We start from the raw sequence: 26,838 nt of genomic DNA, 5'->3' as shown, positions 1-26,838 counted from the left end.
ACAGAGAATCAGCAGCATGCATGTCATGACTGTTGGGTCTGTTGGATTTCTATTACTCTACTACACCTGCTAGTAAATTATTTGCCATGTAGAAATATCATTTCTACCAAAAACAGTGATTGATCAGTTTAGTGATGTTTGACTGCTATTATTTTGAACACAACTGTATGTGAAGAAACTAAAGATTGCTTTATGCATGATGCTGCTGCAGCAGTAGCATATGCTAAAATTGATTTTTTTTTTTATGAAAACATGACAGTTACCCTTTAAACTATAAGCTAAGCGCACAAGAGGCAGCATAAATATATAGCAACAGTAAATGTTACTGTGCCGGCATGAATATAGCATCTCTAGCTAAACTATCCCAGCCATAACCATGACAGCTATAACTACAGCTATGAATGCAGAAGGCCTTGTAAAGTTTACTGAGCAGTAGTAGATAGAGGAGATCACTTGTGCTGTGCTTGCTGCAAATGATTTTTTATTAAGGTTTCCAATATGTGGAATAACAGTCTCCTTAGCTGACTCGTCTATAGACATTTCCATAATATGTTTATTTGCAGGCATCCTGGCCAATTCTACCTTTCATTTCTCTTCACAGACGTCCCTATTAATCATGTTAATCCAGACGTCTTGCATTTAGGCTTCTCAAGATCACTCATTTTGTTTAGCTTGCGGTAAATTACATCAACTACGTGTTCAGCATCAGTTATTGATTTATTGATTGTTCTAGTCTTTTAGAAGTAGATTGTAGGTGGCTATTATTGTAGCCGATAAGGACTTGAAATATCTCTATAATTGTATTAGGTGTATCGATCTGGAATTCAGACATATAGTGGAATTCATTAAATAAATTAATTCTCGTTCTTCACCAATCGCAGCATTAAGAGTTAAAGTCTGAGCATTCCTCCCATAGAAAATTATTATTATTATTTATTATTAAAGCACCATTCATTCCATAGCGCTGTACATATGAGAAGAGGTATACATACATAATACAGACAATTGCACTAATCATAAACAAGACGAGTTACAAACTGGTACAGAAGGAGACAGGGCCCTGCCCGTGAGGGCTTACAATCTACATGGTATGGGAGAAGGACACAGTAGGTGCGGGTGAAGTTGGTCATAGCGGTATAGAGGCAGCAGGTCACTGGTTGTAGGCTTGTCTGAAGAGGTGGGTTTTCAGGTTTCTTTTGAAGGATTCCACTGTAGATGAGAGTTTGATATGCTGGGGTAGCGAGTTCCAGAGTATGGGGGATGCACAGGAGAAATCTTGGAGTCGATTGTTGGAAGAAGCGATAAGAGGAGAGGAGAGATGAGAAAATGTATTCATCTGTGCTTAATAAGCTGGATCAAAGGACTTCCTAGTGTATTTTTCTCTCTGATACACGATAACAAGTGTATGCCATAAATAATATATCATCTTTTTTTAGGATGGATGTGTGTCAGTAACTTCATGGCCCTCCAATCATATCAACAGGTCTCCAGTTCAATCAACCCAGAAAGTAGAATCTGTTTTCATAATGTGGATTCCACTATTAGGAGATGTTTGGTAGAGGTCTTGATAAGGCTTTGTTCACATTATATTTTTGTCCAGTGTTTACTGTATAGGCCAGGAAAAGCTCCAGAGTCCCGACAAATACAATAATTGGAGGCCGTGACTGATGCTTTAAAGTGGTAGACATCACAAATAGACTATAATGGCATCCATTTAACACATATGTCATAAGAAGCTCATGATATATACTTACAGTATAATGGTAGACTGTGATGGATGCCATACAGATGCCTCTGTCCTCTATTGGCTACCAATTAAACAGATCTATATACAGTACAGACCAAAAGTTTGGACACACCTTCTCATTCAAAGAGTTTTCTTTATTTTCATGACTATGAAAATTGTAGATTCACACTGAAGGCATCAAAACTATGAATTAACACATGTGGAATTATATACATAACAAAAAAGTGTGAAACAACTGAAAATATGTCTAGGTTCTTCAAAGTAGCCACCTTTTGCTTTGATTACTGCTTTGCACACTCTTGGCGTTCTCTTGATGAGCTTCAAGAGGTAGTCACCTGAAATGGTTTTCACTTCACAGGTGTGCCCTGTCAGGTTTAATAAGTGGCATTTCTTGCCTTATAAATGGGGTTGGGACCATCAGTTGCGTTGTGGAGAAGTCAGGTGGATACACAGCTGATAGTCCTACTGAATAGACTGTTAGAATTTGTATTATGGCAAGAAAAAAGCAGCTAAGTAAAGAGAAACGAGTGGCCATCTTTACTTTAAGAAATGAAGGTCAGTCAGTCCGAAAAAATTGGGAAAACTTTCAAAGTGTCCCCAAGTGCAGTCACAAAAACCATCAAGCGCTACATAGAAACTGGATCAAATGCGGACCGCCCCAGGAAAGGAAGACCAAGAGTCACCTCTGCTGCGGAGGATAAGTTCATCCAAGTCACCAGCCTCAGAAATCGCAGGTTAACAGCAGCTCAGATTAGATACCAGGTCAATGCCACACAGAGTTCTAGCAGCAGACACATCTCTAAAACAACTGTTAAGAGGAGACTGTGTGAATCAGGCCTTCATGGTAGACTATCTGCTGTTTGGGCTAAAGAACACAAGGAATGGACATTAGACCAGTAGAAATCTGTGCTTTGGTCTGATGAGTCCAAATTTGAGATCTTTGGTTCCAACCACTGTGTCTTTGTGCGATGCAGAAAAGGTGAACGGATGGACTCTACATGCCTGGTTTCCACCGTGAAGCATGGAGGAGGAGGTGTGATGGTGTGGGGGTGCTTTGCTGGTGACACTGTTGGGGATTTATTCAAAATTGAAGGCATACTGAACCAGCATGGCTACCACAGCATCTTGCAGCGGCATGCTATTCCATCCGGTTTGCGTTTAGTTGGACCATCATTTATTTTTCAACAGGACAATGACCCCAAATACACCTCCAGGCTGTGTAAGGGCTATTTAACCATAAAGGAGAGTGATGGGGTGCTGCGCCAGATGACCTGGCCTCCACAGTCACAGGACCTGAACCCAATCGAGATGGTTTGGGGTGAGCTGGACCGCAGAGTGAAGGCAAAAGGGCCAACAAGTGCTAAGCATCTCTGGGAACTCCTTCAAGACTGTTGGAAGACCATTTCAGGTGACTACCGTACCTCTTGAAGCTCATCAAGAGAATTCCAAGAGTGTGCAAAGCAGTAATTAAAGCAAAAGGTGGCTACTTTGAAGAACCTAGAATATGACATATTTTCAGTTGTTTCACACTTTTTTGTTATGTATATAATTCCACATGTGTTAATTCATAGTTTTGATGCCTTCAGTGTGAATCTACAATTTTCATAGTCATGAAAATAAAGAAAACTCTTTGAATGAGAAGGTGTGTCCAAACTTTTGGTCTGTACTGTACCTCAACGGAATATGTTTTTATTGGACTCCAGTGGATGAAAGAATGCAATTTATGGTGCTTGCCATGGTGAAGTAAAGTTTCACAGGTGAAGTCTAGGGAGAAGGAGCACATGGACTTGCTTCCTCCCTCCTCACTAGACTCCCCCTTTTTAGGAAGTTGGACCCACCCACTCCTTTCAAAGGGGGGGGGGGAACAGGGTGGTTAACCCTGTCCCTGCCAACCATACCAGGTCATATTAGGTGTATTTAACATTACATAACAATAGATAACATTACAAACCATTTGCAGATACCCTCTGAACTAGGGTACTGCACACAAACATGCCAAGAGAGCAGCAGCAAATTCAGAAAAACAAATCCAGCACTTTAATGACTTCAAGTAAAAGTCCTCTATATTGTAGAAAAATTCTAAACAGTCTGAACACTGATCTAATAGTAGCATAGCTTATGCGTTTCAAATGTACAAAACCTTAGCCATAGCATAGTCGACTATGTCATGACAAGACAGGATTTGGCTTAGTCTGTGTGGCTATTCCATCCTCATTTGTTTGTAGTATGCTCTGTATACAGGTCAGATGAAAGTCTTGGCTTTTATCTGACTAAAGAGTTCTATGGAGATGCTTATAATGTGCACAGAAACTTTCCTAATGTATATACAAAGCATAACCAGAAATGTATTGCCAATGCAGCCTAGCCCACAATCTACTATGGTTCCAGTAATTCCTGGTATATCTGAAGTCCATACCATCCCCTGTTTAAAGGGAAGTAAATTAGTGATATGCTAATTATGGAAGAGAACTAGCCTTCCACCACCTCAAATACAAAACACTGGCATATTTCCAATCATGATAAATAATGTGCTTTATGAATAATGTGTTTAGTAGATTTATATCTATAGTACAGAATATATGAGGAGGTTAAAACACTGCACTTGGCTCCATCTCCATAAATTCAGTGGAGAGATGACATCCCTTTCTAAGGACATTGGACTATTCAGAACACTGACAGACTGTGAAGTTATACCGTATACCTATACATCATTGTTCACTACCAGCGTCAAAATGGACTTCATTAGGTCCACCAGAGAAAAAGACTCTGAGGGACCAACCTCATAAACTGCAAAGTGTCCATGTGCAAGAGAAGTATGTGGGCCCCTTTCTGTTAGGCCTCATGCACACGACCGTTGTTTGGGTCCGCATCCGAGCCGCCATTTTGGCACTCCGTGTGCTGTCCGCATCCGTGGCTCCGTTCCGCGGCCCCGCTAAAAAAAAATAACATGTCCTATTCTTGGCTGCGCTTTGTGGACAAGAATAGGCATTTATAGTGCTGGCGCCCGTTCCGTTCCGCAAATTGCGGAAGGCAAAACGGGCGGCTTCCATTTTTTGCGGATCTGTGGTTTTCGGACCGAAAAAAACGGCACGGCAGTGTGCATGAGCCCTTAGTTGTTGAGAGTGAGGCTTATCGAGCCTGCCAACTCCTCTTGCAGATTTTACCCACCAGTAATAGTAATGGTGATAGCTAAACAGTCTTTTACATGCAATTAAGTCATTAGGATGCATTGGTGTTTTCCACCATGAATGTATTACAAGGTAAGCACTAAATGAAATTGTCTTCTGCAAGATCATAGGGGCCCTGTTTTATTAGGGGTCCTATATTGTTTAAACTTGGGCCCACTGGAGGATCTTCTGGTATTCTGGTGGGTCAGTCTGACATTGATTGATCACAATAGACATACCCTAACTGAAAAATGTCTTGGCTCAGCGCTATCATTTCTGACTCCACCAGTGATATGACTGTTTTGCTCGGCTGAATGGAAATGTTATTTGTATGGTGAGATAAAGATACCGCCAGACAGTTCTGCTTTCAGTATCTCAGAAAAACTATAGGCTTGAATAGGTTGAAATTCAATGTGTCTTATCTCTGTTTTGCCTGACAGAATGTATTGGAGATTAGTTTTAAGTTCTCATGTCTATGTGTTTCAGAACATTAACCCTTAGGCTCCCAGTGCCGTACATGTACATGGGAGGGTCTTTAAACATGGCGCCTGCTCGTGCACACAGCGGGCGCTATAGCCAGCGGGTCTCTGCTGTTTCAAACAGCATGTTTGCGACCAGCAATAATGCCAATCGCAGGCATTTAAGCCGATGTGCTCTGCTAGGTTTTAGCTGATAGTAGCGGGCACCTCCTGTGCCCACGCTCCACTCAGCTCAAGGCTCTCTATTTAGTATAGAGAGCCTTGAGCTGAGGGGAGCACTGGCACAGGCAGGACCCCGCTCTGATTAATTAAAACCTGGCAGAGCATCAGTACAGGTTTCAGGGTATCGAAGTGCTGTGCCAGAATTAGCTTGGGGGGAGCGCAGACCGAACAGCGATCTGTGCTCCCTCCTGTGCAGCGTTCTCTACAGCAGCAGAAATCCATACACTGTACAGCGGTATGGAAATGGTGATTTTAAGAATCAGTTGTATATTTGGGTACCTTTTTAAGTTGCAAAACAACATAATTCATTAATAAAGTATATTACAAAAATTATTTTGGGGCTATTTCGAGGAGTTTAAAAGCAACTTGTATAAAAGTTTAGTCACTCTTTAAAAAGCTTTAGGCTTTTCAGGATAAGTTCAGCATATAAGATAAGAAAAATATCCAGATATATTTGCTTCCCCTATTGCACCGACAACTGCAACCAAATGCCACACATTTGCAAACCTTGTGAACAGGTTCCTATTGCATTCTTTTGTATCAAAATGTTTAGCGCACCACAGTTAAAGCAGTTCTCCAGGTTCTAGATATTAATTTCACTGATTGTGAGCTGGGCTGCAGTAACCCAGTATGCAGGGCCGACACCACCCACAGGCAGAGTAGGCCACCGCATAGAGCGCACACTTGCTGGGGGCGCCGCCGCTCTGGAGTCTGGCCGCAATAGAAGTCACAGTAGCAGACTTCTACTAGCAGTGGCGTTGCGAGGGGGGTGCAGCGGGTGCGGGCTGCACCGGGTTACATGTATGATGGGGTGATCCCGGTCCGGACCCAACAGCCAGCCAGCCCCACCACTTTAAACTTACACTGTCCCAGCTCCCTGGCGGCAGGGGGCCCCAGCGCTGCTCTATCCTCCTGAGCACGTACAGCGTCAGGACGTAGTGCGCACACTATGACCTGACGCTGCATGCTGTCAGGTGACAGTGCAGCGCCAGCGGAAAGACGGGAGCGCAAGGAAGAGGAGCCGCAGCGTTCTAGGTAAGTATTGTAATATGTAAATAGTTCTGCCTGCCGCAATGATTTAAGTTTTGATGGGGGACATTGGGGGCTGAGTGGGGGTTTTTTGGGCTTATCTGAGGTCTGAATGTGGGCTGAGTGGGGGTATTTGGCTGATCTGGGGTCTGAAGGGGGCTGAGTGGGGGTCTTTGGGCTGATCTGAGTTCTGATGGGGGTCTGTGGGCGGGTCAAAGGGCATGGTCAATGGGCAGAGTCAAGTCCTTTAGCCCAGTAGGAAACTCCATCTACCCTGTTCTGAGTCCTGTGGGGCCACCCACCCCAGCAGTGCACATGGCGAAAATTATCTGCATTGCTGGAGTAAGCTGCCCTAGAATTCAGAACAGGCAGTTTAATGAAGACCAGGACACGGCTGCAGGAGTGAGCGGGCACAGTGGGCCCCCCCAGGAGCAGTGAGCCCCGGCACCTGCCTTGGTGTGTCCGGTGCTGATGCCGTCCCTGGTCATAACCACAGAAATGTGCAGTGTATAATGTGATGGAAAAATTTATCCAGCCAGCAAAGGAGGCAATATAGACATTCACCATACATGACTAAGTTCCTAGTATTAACTTTCTCTACATGATAAATGCCATTTGCTGAAGTGAGACAACCCCTTTAATAAAAAAAAAGTCTTAAATTTGTCAGAAATCTGGGGCCTTGTCTTTGCAATCTGCATTGCCTGGCCGTGATTCGTGCACACGTACTATGAAACTGGGTGGGGCAGGGGGGGTCCATGCTACGTTTTCCCCCCGGCCAAACGGACGCTCTTTTGGCATACACTGTTTCAATAGAAGTCTATCGACAGGTTTTCTGTATATACTGGGGACATTTCTTCACAAATATGCTGAATGGGCAGCCCGATAAAATGTTTAGAGCCATTTAATTAATGCATCTGCTTTTTCAACTCAGGGAATGTCATCTTATTACTTTGAAATTATAATTGTCAGCAACTACACTATGCAAACCACTTTTCACACCTTTATAACAAAGCTTGCTTCTGTATATTGCCCTCCAAAATCGTCACTATTTATATTTGGCATAATTACTTCATAAGAGCTTCAGGGGAACAAAATAATTTGTATAAATCTCCAAAGATTTAAAACCTGAAAGCCATGACTAATTTCTAAGGTAACATATGCCATTTTTGGCTTCATTTCCATGCATGCACTCAAATTCAATTATGTTTTAAAATAAGTTGTAAAAGAGATTATCTTGAAATGCACACTTTACTTTATAGCCTGGATGCCGCTGCCAGCATTCTTGAAGTCTTAACTTCAAGTTAATTCTAAATTACAAAAAGGAAGTAAGACTAATTAAACCTATCCCTCCTGAAATGCTGCATTGTGTTTTTCTACATTTGACAAGGAAACAATAGGCAATAGTTCTTACATTTCAAGATTTCAACTTTAAGGATAAACACAAAAAAATCCTCACAGCTCATTAACCCAGTCTTCTCCATTTCTATACCAAAAATATACAAAAGTAGGGCAAAAACTGAAAAGCCGTAACATACAAACATATACCCCTGTTCAGGGTCCATTCACACGTCCACAAATTGGGTCTGTATTCGTTCCGCAATTTGCGGACCCATTCACTTTCAATGGGGCTGGAACGGATGCAAATCCACATTTCCTGGATCCGTATCTGCATTTTTGGGATCCGCATCCGTTTTTTCGGGATCCGATTTCGTTCCTGAAAACAATAGAACATGTCCTATACTTGTCAGCAATTGCGGACCAGAAAAGACATTTTCCATTATAGTGTCTGTGATGTGCAGTCCACAAATTGCGGATCGCACATTGCAGGTGTCCGTGTTTTGCGGATCCGCAAAACACTTACGGACTTGTGAATGGACCCTAAGCCTCATGCACACGTCCGTGAAACATGGACCGTGTGATACCGGCCTGGATTTCTTCTGAGTGCAGGAGCGCACGGCGTCATTGGTTGCTATGATGCCGTACGCTTCCTGCTGCCGCCGCAGTACAGTAATACACTGGTATGATCTATACCAATTTTTGAGACTCAGACGAATTAACAGTCGGGATACAGTATTCCTTAAGCAGGCGAGGGAACTGAGGGACAGATTGGTCCAATGTGGGTACCCGCCTGAGAAATTGGATATAACATTGGAGAAGGCGAAGACATACACACAGCGATCATTGATGAAATGCAAAAAATGTAAGGTTGAGAAGGAGGCAGAGAAAAAGGACAGATTTGTGTTTGTGTTTAAACAGTCCAATGGCAAAAAGTATAAAGAGATCAATCTTGAATAATTGGGAGATTTTAAAAGCAGAAGGAGATCTGGGCAAACTTGTAGATCAGAAACCAATACTGGCTTTTAAAAGATGTCGTACATTTAGGGACATCTTGGTGCGTAGCCGCTACGGCGAGCGAAAACCACGTGATTGGTTGTCACTCGGTAAGCCGGTTGGCAACTATCGCTGTGGTGATTGCTCCCAGTGCGGTTATATGCTTCAGGGCCGCCATCTCTTTTTTGGAGGTATCGAACACTGTGTACATCAATTTATTAATTGCAGGACAACATTGTAGTCTATGTATTGATCTGCGTATGCGGGTCTTTCTATGTAGGAAAGACAAAAAGATCCTTAAGCGAGCGGGTGCGGGAACACCGTAATTCTATCAGAACAGGCAAGGGACGCACTCGCCTCAATGAGCATGTACGGTGACAACATGGAGGAGATGCAAGAGTTATGCGATTTGCGGGTTTAGAGCAGGTGCCCCCACTATTAGTGGTAGGTGATAGAAGCCGCATCCTGCTCCAAAAGGAAGCTCGGTTTATCATCAAAACCGATGCTACTGGTTACTTGGGCCTGAATGAACGCAATGATTTGTCAGCATTTATTGAATCAGACATCGTACAAATGTGTCTCTCTTTTTGGAATGTATTTTTCATTGCAGGGAATTAGTAGTGAATTTTGTATGTAATTTACCCCTGATGGATATGTAGATATTATTCCCTCTATATATGCCAGCCATGTGTCACTTCTTTGTAACTTTTTGTATCCACGTTCTTACTGCTTTTAAATTATAAATAAATGTATCTATGTCTTGTGCGTGCACTGCTGCTATAGCGTCCTAGGTTTTCAAGTGATGGGTTGGTTGAACCCTCCCGTAGATGACGCTATAAGTCAGCGCACACGCGATCCTCAGCGTGGATTAAACAGCCGGAAGAAGCGGTGTATACCGCGAAACGGCCGTCGCTGTACATCGAGTCTCCATGTGAGTCTCCCCCTGTATGTCCTCTGCAATAAAGATGTGAAGATTGACGGTGAATGAATAAACAAATTAGTATATAAATGTGCATACAAACAGTAGGAACAGTTGGAGCACTTTGACATAAGCAGGTATCATAGATCAAGTTGATATCAATAATCTATTGGTATCGTTATATTGCTCCCAATAGCGAAAGTTTTCTTTCTGTTTTCATTAGTATTTATTCACTGTTAGTGTATTCCTGATATTCCACAAAGGTTAGTCCTGAAAACCAGCTTAATATGGTCAATACCAGTTAAATGTTCATGTGTCCAAACCCTATCAAAAGTTAGGGTGCTCAGTGCAGCCACAGGGGAGTCCGTACTCCTATACACAGCGCTGCAATAGGCACGTAAACTTCAGGTGCCTATTTTGCAGGGAATTCATTAAAAATAAATAAAGGGGGAGATTCATAAAAAAAAATGGTTTAGATGAAAACTGGCTTAGTTCCCCATAGCAACCAATCAGATTCTAATTTCATTTTTCAGAGCTCCTTTGGAAAATGAAAGGTGAAATCTGATTGGTCGCTATGGGCAACTAAGCCAGATTTCTTTTACACCAGTTAGGATAAATCTCCCCTAAAGTATATTAGAAAAAAAATGTCATGTACAACAGGTTTTAATAATGTATTTTTAAGGGTTTAGGTACACTTTAATGATGCCCGATGCAATATGCAACTATTATGGATAAGCAAGTGCCAACTAACTGGTCTGGCTTTGGGCTAAACCCTAAAATCATTGTGACATGCACCCAGCCAGTATCAAAGGCAACAACAAACTATGCAACAGCACTCTGAAAGCACAAATAACAAAGTAACTACAATAGTGCCATACTCACTTTAGAAAATATTGTAGTATGCTGATTGTATCAATGTGAGATTCTTGGCAAATATATTTTGTACAAAATTATTGTGCCTGTCCGCCCCGACAAGGCGATCTCTTTGGGACAGGAAGCTACAGTAAATACTACTTCTTTTGGTGCCACCATTAAATACAGGGAATGCAGGTTCCACATGCATGCTGAGCCCATGCTATGTTATACCTCTTTTGGTGCCATATTGACCTCCATTAAAGAGGACCTTTCACCTTTCCTGAAATGTCTGTTTTAATAGCACCATGCATTCCCCATGTAATACCAATTCTGAAACATGTGCTCTTATGGCTCTATGTTGTGCCATTCCTTTATTATTTGTACTAGAAATTAACTACTGAATTAATTGTTAGCAGTGTGCAGTAAGGGTACAGAGGGGAGGTAACCAGTTGGGGGGGTGCCTGCACAGTCTGACAATGGCAGCACTGATTGGATAGAGTGAGTCTGTGCAGGTACACCCCCAACTGGTTACCTCCCTTCTGTACCCTTAGACCCCTTTTACACGAGCGAGTATTCCACGCGGGTGCAATGCATGATGCGAACGCATTGCGCCTGCACGGAATCCAGACCCATTCATTTCAAAAGAGCTGTGTACATGTGCGTTGGTTTTCACGCATCACTTGTGCCTTGCGTGAAAATTGCAGCATGTTCTATATTCAGTGATTTTCACGCAACGCTGACCCCATAGAAGTGAATAGAGCTGCGTGAAAATCGCATCCGCAAGCAAGTGCGGATGCGATGCGTTTTTCAAGGATGGTTGCTAAGATATGTTGTTTGTAAACCTTCAGTTTTTTATCACACGCATGCAAAACGCATTAAATCGCATTGCACCCGCGTGGAAAAAACAGAACTGAACGCGATCGCAAACAAAACTGGATGGACTTGCTTGCGAAATAGCGCAGTTTTCATTGAACGCATCCGTAATGCATTCTGACCTAATCCGGACACGCTCGTCTGCAAGAGGCCTTACTGCAGACTGCTAGCAATTCACAACTTCTAGTAGAGATAATACAGGAATGGCACAACATAGAGCCTTAAGAATAGATGCTCCAGAATTATTACATGGGGAATGCATGTAGCGATTAAAACAGGCATGTCAGGAGTAGTGTTGATCGTGAATATTCAAATTTTTATTGCGAATATCGTCACTTCGAGAATTCGCAAAAATCTAGAATATAGTGCTATATATTCGTAATCGCAAATTGATTTTTTGATTGATCAGTACTACTGCTTCTTGCTTGTGGGCCAATGAGAAGGCTGTAATGTCTTTGTCTGAGCTTAGCAACATCCCTAGCAACCAATAGGAAAGTTGCCTACCCCTTACTATATAAGAACCTCCCCAGCAGCCATTTTCTACAGTTTTTTTGCAGTTCTGAGAGAGAGACAGCAGTGTCATTGCCGTGCTCTCTGCTTTCATCTGGATCCTTATCCAATTACATTAGATAGATAGGTTCCAGTGCAGGGTGTTAGGTAGTGTGATAGGAATTACTGTTTCTCTGCTGTCCATACATACATGCTAGAGACATAGTGCTGTGATGTCACAAGTTCACAATACTTAGTGCACCAATCAGTAATATCTACTCAGACCTGCTAAAATGTGAAGTTGCACGTATTGCGCAAAAAAATTAGCATCATTAGTGCCGATTTGCGCAATTGCAAAAAATAATGACTGGAGATCACGAATTCTAGAATTCGTGAATTTATTGTGAATATTATGTGAAAAATTTGCGAAATATCGTGAAAAATATCGTGCCACTCGTCACTAGTCAGGAGGGGTGACAGGTCCTCTTTAAATTCAGGGAATGCAGATTCCACATGCATGCTGAACCCACTCTGTATCCCACAGCCAGTATCCATGTATTGCGGATCCGGGATTTGCAGACCGCAAAATGGATATGGCCGTGTGCAGGTGGCCTTAGTATGTAATAACTGTCTCTCCAATTCACGTCTTCTATCTCTAAATATCTCACAGTATCTCTGTCACACACAGCATGCAAATGCCAAGCAATTTCCTACTCTATTAATTTTTCTGCCTGTTTGCTACTTTACAAGATACTCTCGGCCTCTTGCATATTCTTCCATATAATTATAAAAGCCATTTGAACATTGCAAAGCAATGCAGCCTGTAATAAAACTCTTACTTCATATAGCACTTTATGTGCTGACCTAGTAGAGCAATATGGTACTCAGAAACTCCAGAAAATCTGAATGAGAATTGGATTCTGTGCCTTTGTGCTTACTAAGACTTTTATTCTTCCTTGTTATAAAAAAAAAAGGAAAAGAAAGACTTTTAATAATGGTGGGAAGGTAATGATATACAGTAGAGAAGATAGGGAGAAGAATGTGAATGGGCTTAGTCTGTAGAGATCATAGAGCGTACACAGAGTATATAGCAGGAGGGCTGCATTTACTGTAGGGAGACCGATAAATTGAGAGGTACTGTATAACCCAGTCCATGCCTTAAGTCAGAATTATCAATAGCAACAATGTCTGAATGGCGTTCCTTGGACGCGGATGAGAACATTTTTCTCAGGGCCAAACCTAATGTCATCAATAAAGTCTAATAGGTTTTATCAGACCCTGGTGGTAAGTTATTGGCTCCAAATGGTTTCTTTCTCCTGGACCACTGGGGCCCACCATGGTATCAGAGCCTGGGCCTACCAGGTGGGTCAGTCCGACCACTGAATACCAACCCAAAGGGGGACATTTAATTAGCATGTTGCACCAGAATTATGGCATAAAATGCGCCAAAAAGAATAGCATTTATTTCCGCCAAATATATCAAATTGTTTTCTCCAAAATTTTCTCCATAATAATGCATCACGACAGAAATGAGTTATAAACGTCAAAGTGGGCAAACCTATCAAATTGCTGCATATCACGCCTCATTTATCATCCTCTTATCGGCAGAAATGGCTCAAATTGTTGTGGACAATTAAGCCAGTTTATGTGGTGGTGGTTTGTGTAAAAAGTCGCATTTATGGCATAAAGATGCAACTTTTTTGTCAAAAAGTCGCATTTATGAAAAGAAAACCAACTCGTCATGGGAACAAGTGATGCCCATCCTCAGATTTGGACAGCTGATTTCACAATGTTCTTGGTTACTGTATGTACTCAGACAGGCAGGATTATTGAGAGACATGCACCCAGCACTGACATAATGACAGCCGGACTGTGACACTTGCATAAATCTATAAAGCAGTATTATGAATAGCATAATACCAGAAATAGCACATGTATTGATTTGCCTTTACCATTGTTCCCACCAGGGCGGATAAAAATCTAATCAGATTTTTTTTTAATTTAAATCAGATTTGTTTTTAATATAAAATGCTTTTTGAGGAAAAATATATTACCATCAAAAGGTTATTACATCATGAAATAAAGATTAGTTTTTTAATTATGTAGAATAAGGCTGTATATGTTTAATTTTTTGGGGTAAAAAAATTCCATTAATCCATTCACAATGTCATGCTCTTCCAGAGGTTTTTGTAAAATTATTGGGCAGTTTCTCTGCCTACAAGATATTATCACAGATTCTTGGTTTACTTTTGCAGTTCTCAAAACTGAATTTGACTCAGCAGAGATCACATGCCTCTTCTTCACAGCAAAAATGTTATAACATGAATAGAGTTGAGAAAAAAACCTTAATCCTAACTTCTACAAACTTATGAATACAGAATCAACCCAATCAAACTAATATGAAAAGTTGTTATTCTAAAAATCTTCATCTACTTGCATATTACAAGTTATACCATCAAGAATTAGTCTTTACATAGAAAACTAGGATTTAAATCAAGCCTTACTGACTAGTGAACTGTGTTTCCCACTGCACAAAATTACCTATATTATTGTGCCAGCCACATGAGATGCCTCAAACTTTCAAAATGATATTCCCATCTTGTATGGAAGGGACACAGTGTAGGTCCAAGTCCTACCTTCAAAAGGAACACCGCCTGTGCAATAACTAAAAGCAGGGAAAAAAAGGCCACCAGTACAAACATGTACAAGATAGAGATAAGAAAACCATGTGATACCTAGTTAGAATAAGTGCATATTTAGTAATATTATAGTTTTGTCCACCAGAGGGCAGCATTGCATAAGCTTCTTTTGCTCTTGGACTACCAGTTGCCTATACACTATGTGCAGAATTATTAAGCAAATGAGTATTTTGACCACATCATCCTCTTTATGCATGTTATGCAAGCTGTATAGGCTCGAAAGCCTACTACCAATTAAGCATATTAGGTGATGTGCATCTCTGTAATGAGAAGGGGTGTGGTCTAATGACATCAACACCCTATATCAGGTGTGCATAATTATTAGGCAACTTCCTTTCCTTTGGCAAAATGGGTCAAAAGAAGGACTTGACAGGCTCAGAAAAGTCTAAAATAGTGAGATATCTTGCAGAGGGATGCAGCACTCTTAAAATTGCAAAGCTTCTGAAGCGTGATCATCGAACAATCAAGCGTTTCATTCAAAATAGTCAACAGGGTCGCAAGAAGCGTGTGGAAAAACCAAGGCGCAAAATAACTGCCCATGAACTGAGAAAAGTCAAGCGTGCAGCTGCCAAGATGCCACTTGCCACCAGTTTGGCCATATTTCAGAGCTGCAACATCACTGGAGTGCCCAAAAGCACAAGGTGTGCAATACTCAGAGACATGGCCAAGGTAAGAAAGGCTGAAAGACGACCACCACTGAACAAGACACAGAAGCTGAAACGTCAAGACTGGGCCAAGAAATATCTCAAGACTGATTTTTCTAAGGTTTTATGGACTGATGAAATGAGAGTGAGTCTTGATGGGCCAGATGGCTGGATTGGTAAAGGGCAGAGAGCTCCAGTCCGACTCAGACGCCAGCAAGGTGGAGGTGGAGTACTGGTTTGGGCTTGTATCATCAAAGATGAGCTTGTGGGGCCTTTTTGGGTTGAGGATGGAGTCAAGCTCAACTCCCAGTCCTACTGCCAGTTTCTGGAAGACACCTTCTTCAAGCAGTGGTGCAGGAAGAAGTCTGCAAGGTAAGAAAAACATGATTTTCATGCAGGACAATGCTCCATCACACGCGTCCAAGTACTCCACAACGTGGCTGGCAAGAAAGGGTATAAAAGAAGAAAATCTAATGACATGGCCTCCTTGTTCACCTGATCTGAACCCCATTGAGAACCTGTGGTCCATCATCAAATGTGAGATTTACAAGGAGGGAAAACAGTACACCTCTCTGAACAGTGTCTGGGAGGCTGTGGTTGCTGCTGCACGCAATGTTGATGGTGAACAGATCAAAACACTGACAGAATCCATGGATGGCAGGCTTTTGAGTGTCCTTGCAAAGAAAGGTGGCTATATTGGTCACTGATTTGTTTTTGTTTTGTTTTTGAATGTCAGAAATGTATATTTGTGAATGTTGAGATGTTATATTGGTTTCACTGGTAAAAATAAATAATTGAAATGGGTATATATTTGTTTTTTGTTAAGTTGCCTAATAATTATGTACAGTAATAGTCACCTGCACACACAGATATCCCCCTAAAATAGCTAAAACTAAAAACAAACTAAAAACTACTTCCAAAAATATTCAGCTTTAATATTAATGAGTTTTTTGGGTTCATTGAGAACATGGTTGTTGTTCAATAATAAAATTAATCCTCAAAAATACAACTTGCCTAATAATTCTGCACTCCCTGTACATGACTGGAAGATTCCTTTCCATGTGTATTCCTCCAGATTACACGAGTTAAGGCTACTTTCACACTAGCGTTTTTTGCGGATCCGTCATGGATCTGCAAAAACGCTTCCGTTACAATAATACAACCACAGGCATCAGTCATGAACGGATCCGGTGTATTATGACTTCTATAGCCATGACGGATCCGTCTTGAACACCATTGAAAGTCAATGGGGGATGGATCCGTTTTCTATTGTGCCAGATTGTGTCAGAGTTTGGCTCCGCTTCGTCAAGGGGACAGCAAAGGTAGCGTTTTGGTGTCCACCTCCAGAGCGGAATGGAGACTGATCGGAGGCAAACTGATGCATTCTGAGCGGATCCTTATCCATTCAGAATGCATTAGGGCAAAATTTATCCGTTTTGGACTGCTTGTGAGAGCCCTGAACGGATCTCGCAAACGGAAAGCCAAAACGCAGTGTGAAAGTAACCTAAAGCAAATTTGCCCAAATATTCACAATCATTTCTTAATTATTAGATAATGTGGCGCACTGTCCCTCATTATATATAAAGTTGTCAAAATTAAAGGGGTTGCCCATTATTTTTAGGATAGGGAATGAGTTTCTGATCAGCAGGGATCCCAATAATAGGGCTCACTGATCACTAGAGTGAGGGCCCCCATTCTAGTGATTGGCAGGGGCCCCAGTGGTTGGAATCTATCGATAGGTGATACGTTGTTGCAATTGGACAACCTCTTTAATGATGAATACTCAAGACCAGGCTCGGACTGGCCTACCGGAGAGCCGGGGAAATCCTCGGCGGGCCCCTGCCTAGTTACAGTCTACATATTAATCAGCAGTGGCAGCCAGCCCCAGCTTTCTACTGGCAAGCGCTGCTGCCTACCACTTCAATAGGAAGAGCAAAGCTACACAGACATACAGAAGGTGAAGAGATGACCTTTATCATCTTGCCACTTAACTTGCCCTGCAGGGATGCTGGCGCTGCCATCTTTTAGTGGGCAGCAGGACCCGTCTCTTGATACATGTGGTGCGTCGCCTGCGCTTCCTTCTCACTCCCTGTGCTGCACGCACGCAGCCCATATTCTGGAGTCTGCAGAGCGTGGCGGCGGGCTTATACTGTGCTCCTGAGTGTGCAGACGTGCTGGTGGTGCCACTGTGTCCCCCATGAAACAGAAGCTGCCTGTGACTCAGTGGTGGACATCACAGGCTGCCTCTAGTCCCCCAAGACAGTATACAATATACAAACCGGATTCCCAAAAAGTTGGGACACTAAACAAATTGTGAATAAAAACTGAATGCAATGATGTGGAGATGGCAAATGTCAATATTTTATTTGTAATGGAACGTAGATGACAGATCAAACGTTTAATCCGAGTAAATGTATCATTTTAAAGGAAAAATACGTTGATTCAAATTTTCACGGTGTCAACAAATCCCCAAAAAGTTGGGACAAGTAGCAATAAGAGGCTGGAAAAAGTAAATTTGAGCATAACGAAGAGCTGGAAGACCAATTAACACTAATTAGGTCAATTGGCAACATGATTGGGTATAAAAAGAGCTTCTCAGAGTGGCAGTGTCTCTCAGAAGCCAAGATGGGTAGAGGATCACCAATTCCCACAATGTTGCGCAGAAAGATAGTGGAGCAATATCAGAAAGGTGTTACCCAGCGAAAAATTGCAAAGACTTTGCATCTATCATCATCAACTGTGCATAACATCATCCGAAGATTCAGAGAATCTGGAACAATCTCTGTGCGTAAGGGTCAAGGCCGTAAAACCATACTGGATGCCCATGATCTCCGGGCCCTTAAACGGCACTGCACCACAAACAGGAATGGTACTGTAAAGGAAATCACAGAATGGGCTCAGGAATACTTCCAGAAACCATTGTCAGTGAACACAATCCACCGTGCCATCCGCCGTTGCCAGCTGAAACTTTACAGTGCAAAGAAGAAGCCATTTCTAAGTAAGATCCACAAGCTCAGGCATTTTCACTGGGCCAGGGATCATTTAAAATGGAGTGTGGCAAAATGGAAGACTGTTCTGTGGTCAGAGGAGTCACGATTCGAAGTTCTTTTTGGAAATCTGGGACGCCATGTTATCCGGACCAAAGAGGACAAGGACAACCCAAGTTGTTATCAACGCTCAGTTCAGAAGCCTGCATCTCTGATGGTATGGGGTTGCATGAGTGCGTGTGGCATGGGCAGCTTGCATGTCTGGAAAGGCACCATCAATGCAGAAAAATATATTCAGGTTCTAGAACAACATATGCTCCCATCCAGACGTCATCTCTTTCAGGGAAGACCCTGCATTTTTCAACAAGATAATGCCAGACCACATTCTGCATCAATCACAACATCATGGCTGCGTAGGAGAAGGATCCGGGTACTGAAATGGCCAGTCTGCAATCCAGATCTTTCACCTATACAGAACATTTGGCGCATCATAAAGAGGAAGGTGCAACAAAGAAGGCCTAAGACGATTGAACAGTTAGAGGCCTGTATTAGACAAGAATGGGAGAGCATTCCTATTTCTAAACTTGAGAAACTGGTCTCCTCGGTCCCCAGACGTCTGTTGAGTGTTGTAAGAAGAAGGGGAGATGCCACACAGTGGTGAAAATGGCCTTGTCCCAACTTTTTGGGGATTTGTTGACACCATGAAATTCAGATTCAACATTTTCTCAGTTTAAACTTTTGTTCCGTGATTTATGTTCTATTCTGAATAAAATATTAGAAGTTGGCACCTCCACATCATTGCATTCAGTTTTTATTCACGATTTGTATAGTGTCCCAACTTTTTTGGAATCCGGTTTGTAGGTAAATCTATAGTATAATAAAATATAATTTCAAATTTTACTGCATTCCCCCCTGGAAACTACAACTCCTAGCATGCCCTGTGAGATTAACCTGTAGGATCCCTAGGTTTCAAGTAAAAAAAAAAAAAAACACAACTTTCCCATAATAAAGTCATATAAAATTAAAAATAACAGAAAAAGAGAAAAACAGACAAATATTAGGTATCACTGCATCTGTAACAACCTGCTCTATAAAAATATGACACGATCTATCCCCTCAGGTGAATGCCATAGAAAAAAAAAAAAAAAAACAGAGCCAAAACAAAGTCTAATGCCAAGCAATCTAAAAATCTAATGTACTCTGAAATGGTAACAATCAAACTGTCACCTCATCCTGCAAAAAACAAGCTCCTACATGAGACAATCGCCCCAAAAATTAAAAAAAATATGGCTTTCAGAAAATGGTAAAACAAAAAGATATTTTTCACTGTGTAAAACTTAAACGGATTGTCTTATCTCAGACAATGGGGGCATATGGCTTGTCTTATAGATGTCGGTCCCACCTATATCAGTAACGGAGCCCCACAAGGTGATGGCTGGAGGACTCTGGTCCAGCCACCACCAAGTGTTCTCTATGGGCCCGACGGAAATAGCCGAGCCAGCGCACGGCTATTTGTGGTGGCCCTATAGAAAATAAATGGAGGGCGGCTGCGTATGCGCAGCACGCCTTCCACCACTTTTAGGACTCCGTTCTCGATATAGGTGCAGGTCCCAGCGGTGTGACTCGCACCTGTAACACAATAGGGGCATATCCTAGCAATATGCCCCCCATTGTCCAAGATGAGACAATCCCTTTAATAGAAATTAAAAAAAATAGACATATTAGGTATCGCTGAGTCTGTAATGACCTGCTCTATAAAAATATGACATGACCTATCCCCTCAGGTGAATGCCATAAAAAAACTGCCATTTTTTGGTTCCCTTGTCCCCAAAGTGCAATATTAAATGATCAAAAAATCATATGCACCCAAAAAATGCAACAATAAATATGCCAACTCTTCCTGCAAAAAAGGAGTCCCTACACAAGATGATTGGCAGAAAAATAATAATAAAAAAATATATACATATGTATATATATGGTTTTCAGAAATGGAAACATGATAAAAAAAATGTTTTATTATGTAAAAAAATATAAAAATAGACATATTGTCACAGTGTTGCTCTCTGTGACACGGGTTACCGTGTTGCTCGCTTTAGTAGCCCTTGGGTGTAATGGCTGCGGTGGATGCCGTGTAGGCCGATTACCTGATAAACGAACGAAACGCTCTTTCATCGGGTACTGTAATTCGATCTTTGTGTGCATATAAAAACAATCATTTACTGGAAGTAGATTGTGCTGAGTAATCACGTTCTGCTGGTGGCAAACAACTAATCAGTATGGGGAAGAACAATGACAGTAGTGATCACTGCTCCCCATACAATAGGGATCACTGCATGTAAATACAGCATTCTCCTCCGGTAAAGAGCAGACTATTGTCGGGAAGGAACGCTTCCTTCCCAACAATCTCCTCCTCTGTGGCCCTGTGTAAAGGGACCTTAACAGATTAGGTGATCAACTACAATGAGCTGCTTAATGACAAACAATTTGATATAGAGCAGTGCCCGACACCATATTGTGTGCTAAACTGCAAATATTCACGTGCACCAGCCTGAAAAATGAACAAGTAATATTTATTTTTGGTAGCTGTAGGGTGGGCCCCTAGAATGATTTCCACCGGTGGGCCCTAGGCACCCAAGTTCGACACTGCTTAGGACTATGATGGTTGTATTTTCTATCCAGACCATGATAATACCATCTGGCAGCTCGTAACATTTCTTTGCTTGGATCTACTGTGCCATCAACATGGACAATGTTTGGTGCTGAATGCCCTCTGTGTCTAAAACAGTGTTTCTCATTTCCATCCTCGAGAAACCTAGGCACAGCGGGGTGAGGGATTATTTAAAGGGGTTTCCTGGGATTAGAATATGACCTATCCCCAGGTCACCCTTCAAACAGTGACAACTGTGATTTCGTAGTAAAGAGGTCACAGAGAGGCACGGAGCATTATCAGTCATGTTAATGCACCGTGCCTCTGCAGTCCGCATCGGGTCCTGGCACTCTTTCATGGAGCGGATGCCACGCACGTCATCCGCTCGTGTGAAACAGCCCATAGGGAGCCACTTCCAATAGGTGGAGCTGGGAAGATGGTTCTCTTCCTTGGGAGATACCTCTTTGCCTATACGTTTCCCATGGAGCACGGCCTAGGTGCATCTCAACCCATTGAAGTGAATTGGGCTGGGCTGCGATACCAAGCACAGCCACTATACAATGTACAGCACTGTGCTTGGTTGGCTGTGAGAAGGCTGCCGTGTCACTGCTAGCGCCGGTGCTTTCTCAAACAGCTGAATGGTGGGGGTCCCAAATGTCGGAACCCAATGATCAGTTACTAAGGACTTATCCAGAGGATAGTCCGACATAAAGAGTAGTGGACAGCATACCTTGTAGCCAGCAGTGTGTGCACTTCCCCAGAGAAAGTGGTAAGCTTTACCATATTCAATGGGGTAATACAAAAAACAGAAGAGAATGGAGACAGCACGTCCCGATGCAACGTTTTGGCTAAGCACCCTGCCTAAGCCGCATTGCTCTAGGTGAAATCCACAGCACAAATTGACAGGGTGCAGATTTTATTTTAACTGTTTTTGCTAAAACTAATAAAACACAAGAAAAAATTTGAAACACATTTGGTATCACTAAAACCATAGCAACCTACAAAATAAAAGTATTATATTACTTATGCTCAGGCATGGGATCCAGCCGGTTCTCCGTTTGTTAAAATTACAGCAGGTTCGCAGGATCGGTGAGAAGCACATGCCCTCCCCGGAGAAATGTAATTACCAGTGAGTGCAGCTCGGCTCGTCAGTCAGCTGCTGCTGGCTTGTTGCTCCGCCTCCTCTCTTGTCCGCCCGTGCGCCTCTGAGTCATAGCAACACGGTGACATGGGCTCCGGCCACAAGGGCGTGACTGGTGAGTGAGAGGCGCTGTGGCGGCGGGAAGAAGCAGGGATCTAGAGGCGAGCTGACTGACTGAACTTGAAGACGCACTCGCAGCCTGCAGCAGGAGTCAGGACAGGTCAGGTGTTAGGGTGGGTGAACGGTGTGCCGAATTGAATGGTAACAGTCTGGAATGGGGCACTGGGGGGCTTATGTGAGGCACTGGGGGGGCTGAAGAGGGGCATTGGGGGCTGATGTGAGGCACTGGGGGGCTGATGTGAGGCTGCTGGTGGGCTGAAGAGAGGCTGCTGGGGGGCTGAAGAGGGGCATTGGGGGCTGATGTGAGGCACTGGGGGGCTGATGTGAGGCTGCTGGTGGGCTGAAGAGAGGCTGCTGGGGGGCTGAAGAGGGGCATTGGGGGCTGATGTGAGGCACTGGGGGCTGATGTGAGGCACTGGGGGGCTGATGTGAGGCTGCTGGGGGTCTGAAGATAGGCTGCTGGGGGGCTGAATTTATGGCATATCTTCTTGCAATAGATGGCACAATGCATTTAAAACATGACCAGCGGACCTATATGGAAACCGTCATAGTTTGGACATGAATGGGTTCATACAACAATTCCCTTTTAGTGTATGTTCACACTGACCTTTGGTAAATCTGTAGCATTTTACAGTACCAACAAAGTGGAAAAGAGTTTATGAAATCGTATACATGTGTGGCAAAATTGACCTGTGGTGTGGATTTTAAATCTGCTGCATGTCAATTTATGCTGCGAATTTCCACCAATGATTTCGCCCTTTGCAAGGCACAAAGCAACATCTGTGGATGCACCGAACAGTTTAAAAAGCTTTGACTAAAAAAAGCGACGGGAATGCATTCCTTTGCCGTGTTCACGTGGTTCTAGTAGCACACAGAAAATTTAGACTCGGAATCTGCATCAAAATTCCAAGTTTTCCACGCTGTTTGTTTCAATGTGTTTTTTCATTTGAAGCAGATTTTGATGTAGAAAACATGTTAAAATCCACATAAAAATCACACCATGGCTAAGGCCGAATTCACACGAACGTGTGTGACCCGTGGCCGCATTGCGGGCCGCAATACACGGCCACAGATCCGTGTGCATTACACATCACAGATGTGGACCCATTCACTTCAATGGGTCTGCAAATCCGGAATTGCGAATTGTCCTTTTGCGAAACGGGCGGATAGCGGACCCAATAAAGTGAATGGGTCCGCGATCCGATGCGGCTGACCTACGGCCGGCGATCGTGCATTGCAGGCCGCAGCACTGGCACGGGTCACACACGTTCGTGTGAACTCGGCATAAGGGTACGGTAACACATGGCGGAAAGGCTTTTAGATTTTTCACAAGGGAATCCAATTTATATCCGCAGCATTTTAAGTAGTAGTAAACTTGACAAGTTTTTTTTTATTTTTTTTATCTCATCCTCATGCTGTGGTGGAAAATGCATGCAAGAAATCCACACATTAAAACCTAAAAAAAAAAACTCCCTACCCTACATTGAATAAATCACGCCCATGGATACCATACATCAGGCATGGCCAACCTGAGGCTCTCCAGCTGTTGTAAAACTACAACTCCCACCATGCCCTGCTGCAGGCTGATAGCTGTAGGCAGTCTAAGCATGCTGGGAGTTGTAGTTTTGCAACAGCTGGAGAGCCTCAGGTTGGCCATGCCTGCCATACATCTATGCTCAAACACTAAAAAGAGGAAAAAAAAACAATAGGACACATAAATATAAAAAATATATGAAAATCTTTATTATACAAAATATAAATATCTGATCAGTTGGCATAAAGAGACTAGATGGAAAAAGATGCAGGGAACATAGCAAAGGGCAGTTACACAGCGGTGATCTGTATCTTGCACAGTAAATTACAAATATTTAAAGGATACAATCCCTACAGATGTCTGTCCTCTTATGCGTGTGCGTTATGTACCGTAATAAACCACTTCATGTAAACATGTGCCAACGTATATCCCGAGCATGACTATAATATCATAAAGTAAAAACTCCAATGAGCAAATAACTGCGCATATGTAAACACAAAGGCGTCATGCACAAGGCCGTTGTGCAGCTGTTCGTTGCATTGGGGACCGCAATTGCAACGGGCAACATCCGTGCAGCGGGCCGGGCCCATTCAACTTGAATGGGTCCGTGGACAGCCCGCACCGAAAAAATGCCGTATTTTTGGGCGGTGCGGAACAACGGAAAGAAACACCACGGAAGCACTCCATAGTGCTTACGGTGTTCCATTCCGTGATGCGGGGTGCACACGGCCGGCGGCCATGGATTGCGGGCCGCAATACGGTCACAGCTGCCCAACGGCCATATGCATGAGGCCAAAGTGGTTCAACACTAGCCCCCACATCTATGCCAGGAGGCCTGAGTCAAACATCAACCGTTGTAACTCAAAAGTATTCATATGCATATAGGGATGATGCACCACAAGTGAGAAGATCCTGCCCCGAGCGCTGACACCTCGACGCGCGTTTCACCTCTATCTGCTTCGTCAGGAGGTGAAACGCAAATCCACACATAACTTGACATGTGGTAAGGCTTTTCACGTGCTGCAGATTTCCACTGCGGATTTCACCCATCACAACGCAGAGGTTGAAAGATGTGTGAAATCAGCATACAAATCGTCAGCAAATTCTGCATGGATTCATCATACAAACCGGATTCCAAAAAAGTTGGGACACTATACAAATCGTGAATAAAAACTGAATGCAATGATGTGGAGATGGCAAATGTCAATATTTTATTTGTAATAGAACGTAGATGACAGAACAAACGTTTAATCCGAGTAAATGTATCATTTTAAAGGAAAAATAAGTTGATTCAAAATTTCACGGTGTCAACAAATCCCAAAAAAGTTGGGACAAGTAGCAATAAGAGGCTGGAAAAAGTAAATTTGAGCATAACGAAGAGCTGGAAGACCAATTAACACTAATTAGGTCAATTGGCAACATGATTGGGTATGAAATAGAGCTTCTCAGAGTGGCAGTGTCTCTCAGAAGCCAAGATGGGTAGAGGATCACCAATTCCCACAATGTTGCGCAGAAAGATAGTGGAGCAATATCAGAAAGGTGTTACCCAGCGAAAAATTGCAAAGACTTTGCATCTATCATCATCAACTGTGCATAACATCATCCGAAGATTCAGAGAATCTGGAACAATCTCTGTGCGTAAGGGTCAAGGCCGTAAAACCATACTGGATGCCCGTGATCTCCGGGCCCTTAAACGACACTGCACCACAAACAGGAATGCTACTGTAAAGGAAATCACAGAATGGGCTCAGGAATACTTTCAGAAACCATTGTCAGTGAACACAATCCACCGTGCCATCCGCCGTTGCCAGCTGAAACTCTACAGTGCAAAGAAGAAGCCATTTCTAAGCAAGATCCACAAGCTCAGGCGTTTTCACTGGGCCAGGGATCATTTAAAATGGAGTGTGGCAAAATGGAAGACTGTTCTGTGGTCAGACGAGTTACGATTCAAAGTTCTTTTTGGAAATCTGGGACGCCATGTCATCCGGACCAAAGAGGACAAGGACAACCCAAGTTGTTATCAACGCTCAGTTCAGAAGCCTGGATCTCTGATGGTATGGGGTTGCATGAGTGCGTGTGGCATAGGCAGCTTGCATGTCTGGAAAGGCACCATCAATGCAGAAAAATATATTCAGGTTCTAGAACAACATATGCTCCCATCCAGACGTCATCTCTTTCAGGGAAGACCCTGCATTTTTCAACAAGAAAATGCCAGACCACATTCTGCATCAATCACAACATCATGGCTGCATAGGAGAAGGATCCGGGTACTGAAATGGCCAGTCTGCAGTCCAGATCTTTCACCTATAGAGAACGTTTGGCGCATCATAAACAGGAAGGTGCAACAAAGAAGGCCCAAGACGATTGAACAGTTAGAGGCCTGTATTAGACAAGAATGGGAGAGCATTCCTATTTCTAAACTTGAGAAACTGGTCTCCTCGGTCCCCAGACGTCTGTTGAGTGTTGTAAGAAGAAGGGGAGATGCCACACAGTGGTGAAAATGGCCTTGTCCCAACTTTTTGGGGATTTGTTGACACCATGAAATTCTGATTCAACATATTGTTCCCTTAAAATGGTACATTTTCTCAGTTTAAACTTTTGTTCCGTGATTTATGGTCTATTCTGAATAAAATATTAGTTGGCACCTCCACATCATTGCATTCAGTTTTTAGTCACGATTTGTATAGTGTCCCAACTTTTTTGGAATCCGGTTTGTAGTTTTAGTTTCAAACATGCAATTTCACAAACCAAAACTAGCAGCGAATTAAAAAACTGAGTTGAAGTTGAATCTGTTCTTTAGGCCTCATGCACATGACTGTATGTATTTTGCGATCCGCAAAAAAAACTCATCCGCAAAAATTACGGATGATGTCCATGTGCATTCCGTATTTTGCGGAACGGAAAAGCTGGCCCCTATTAGAACAGTCCTATAATGCAGACAATAATAGGACATGT

Source organism: Bufo gargarizans, chromosome 5, assembly GCF_014858855.1.
Source record: "Bufo gargarizans isolate SCDJY-AF-19 chromosome 5, ASM1485885v1, whole genome shotgun sequence".
Classification (NCBI taxonomy): Eukaryota; Metazoa; Chordata; class Amphibia; order Anura; family Bufonidae; genus Bufo; species Bufo gargarizans.
This window is presented reverse-complemented; position numbering follows the sequence as displayed.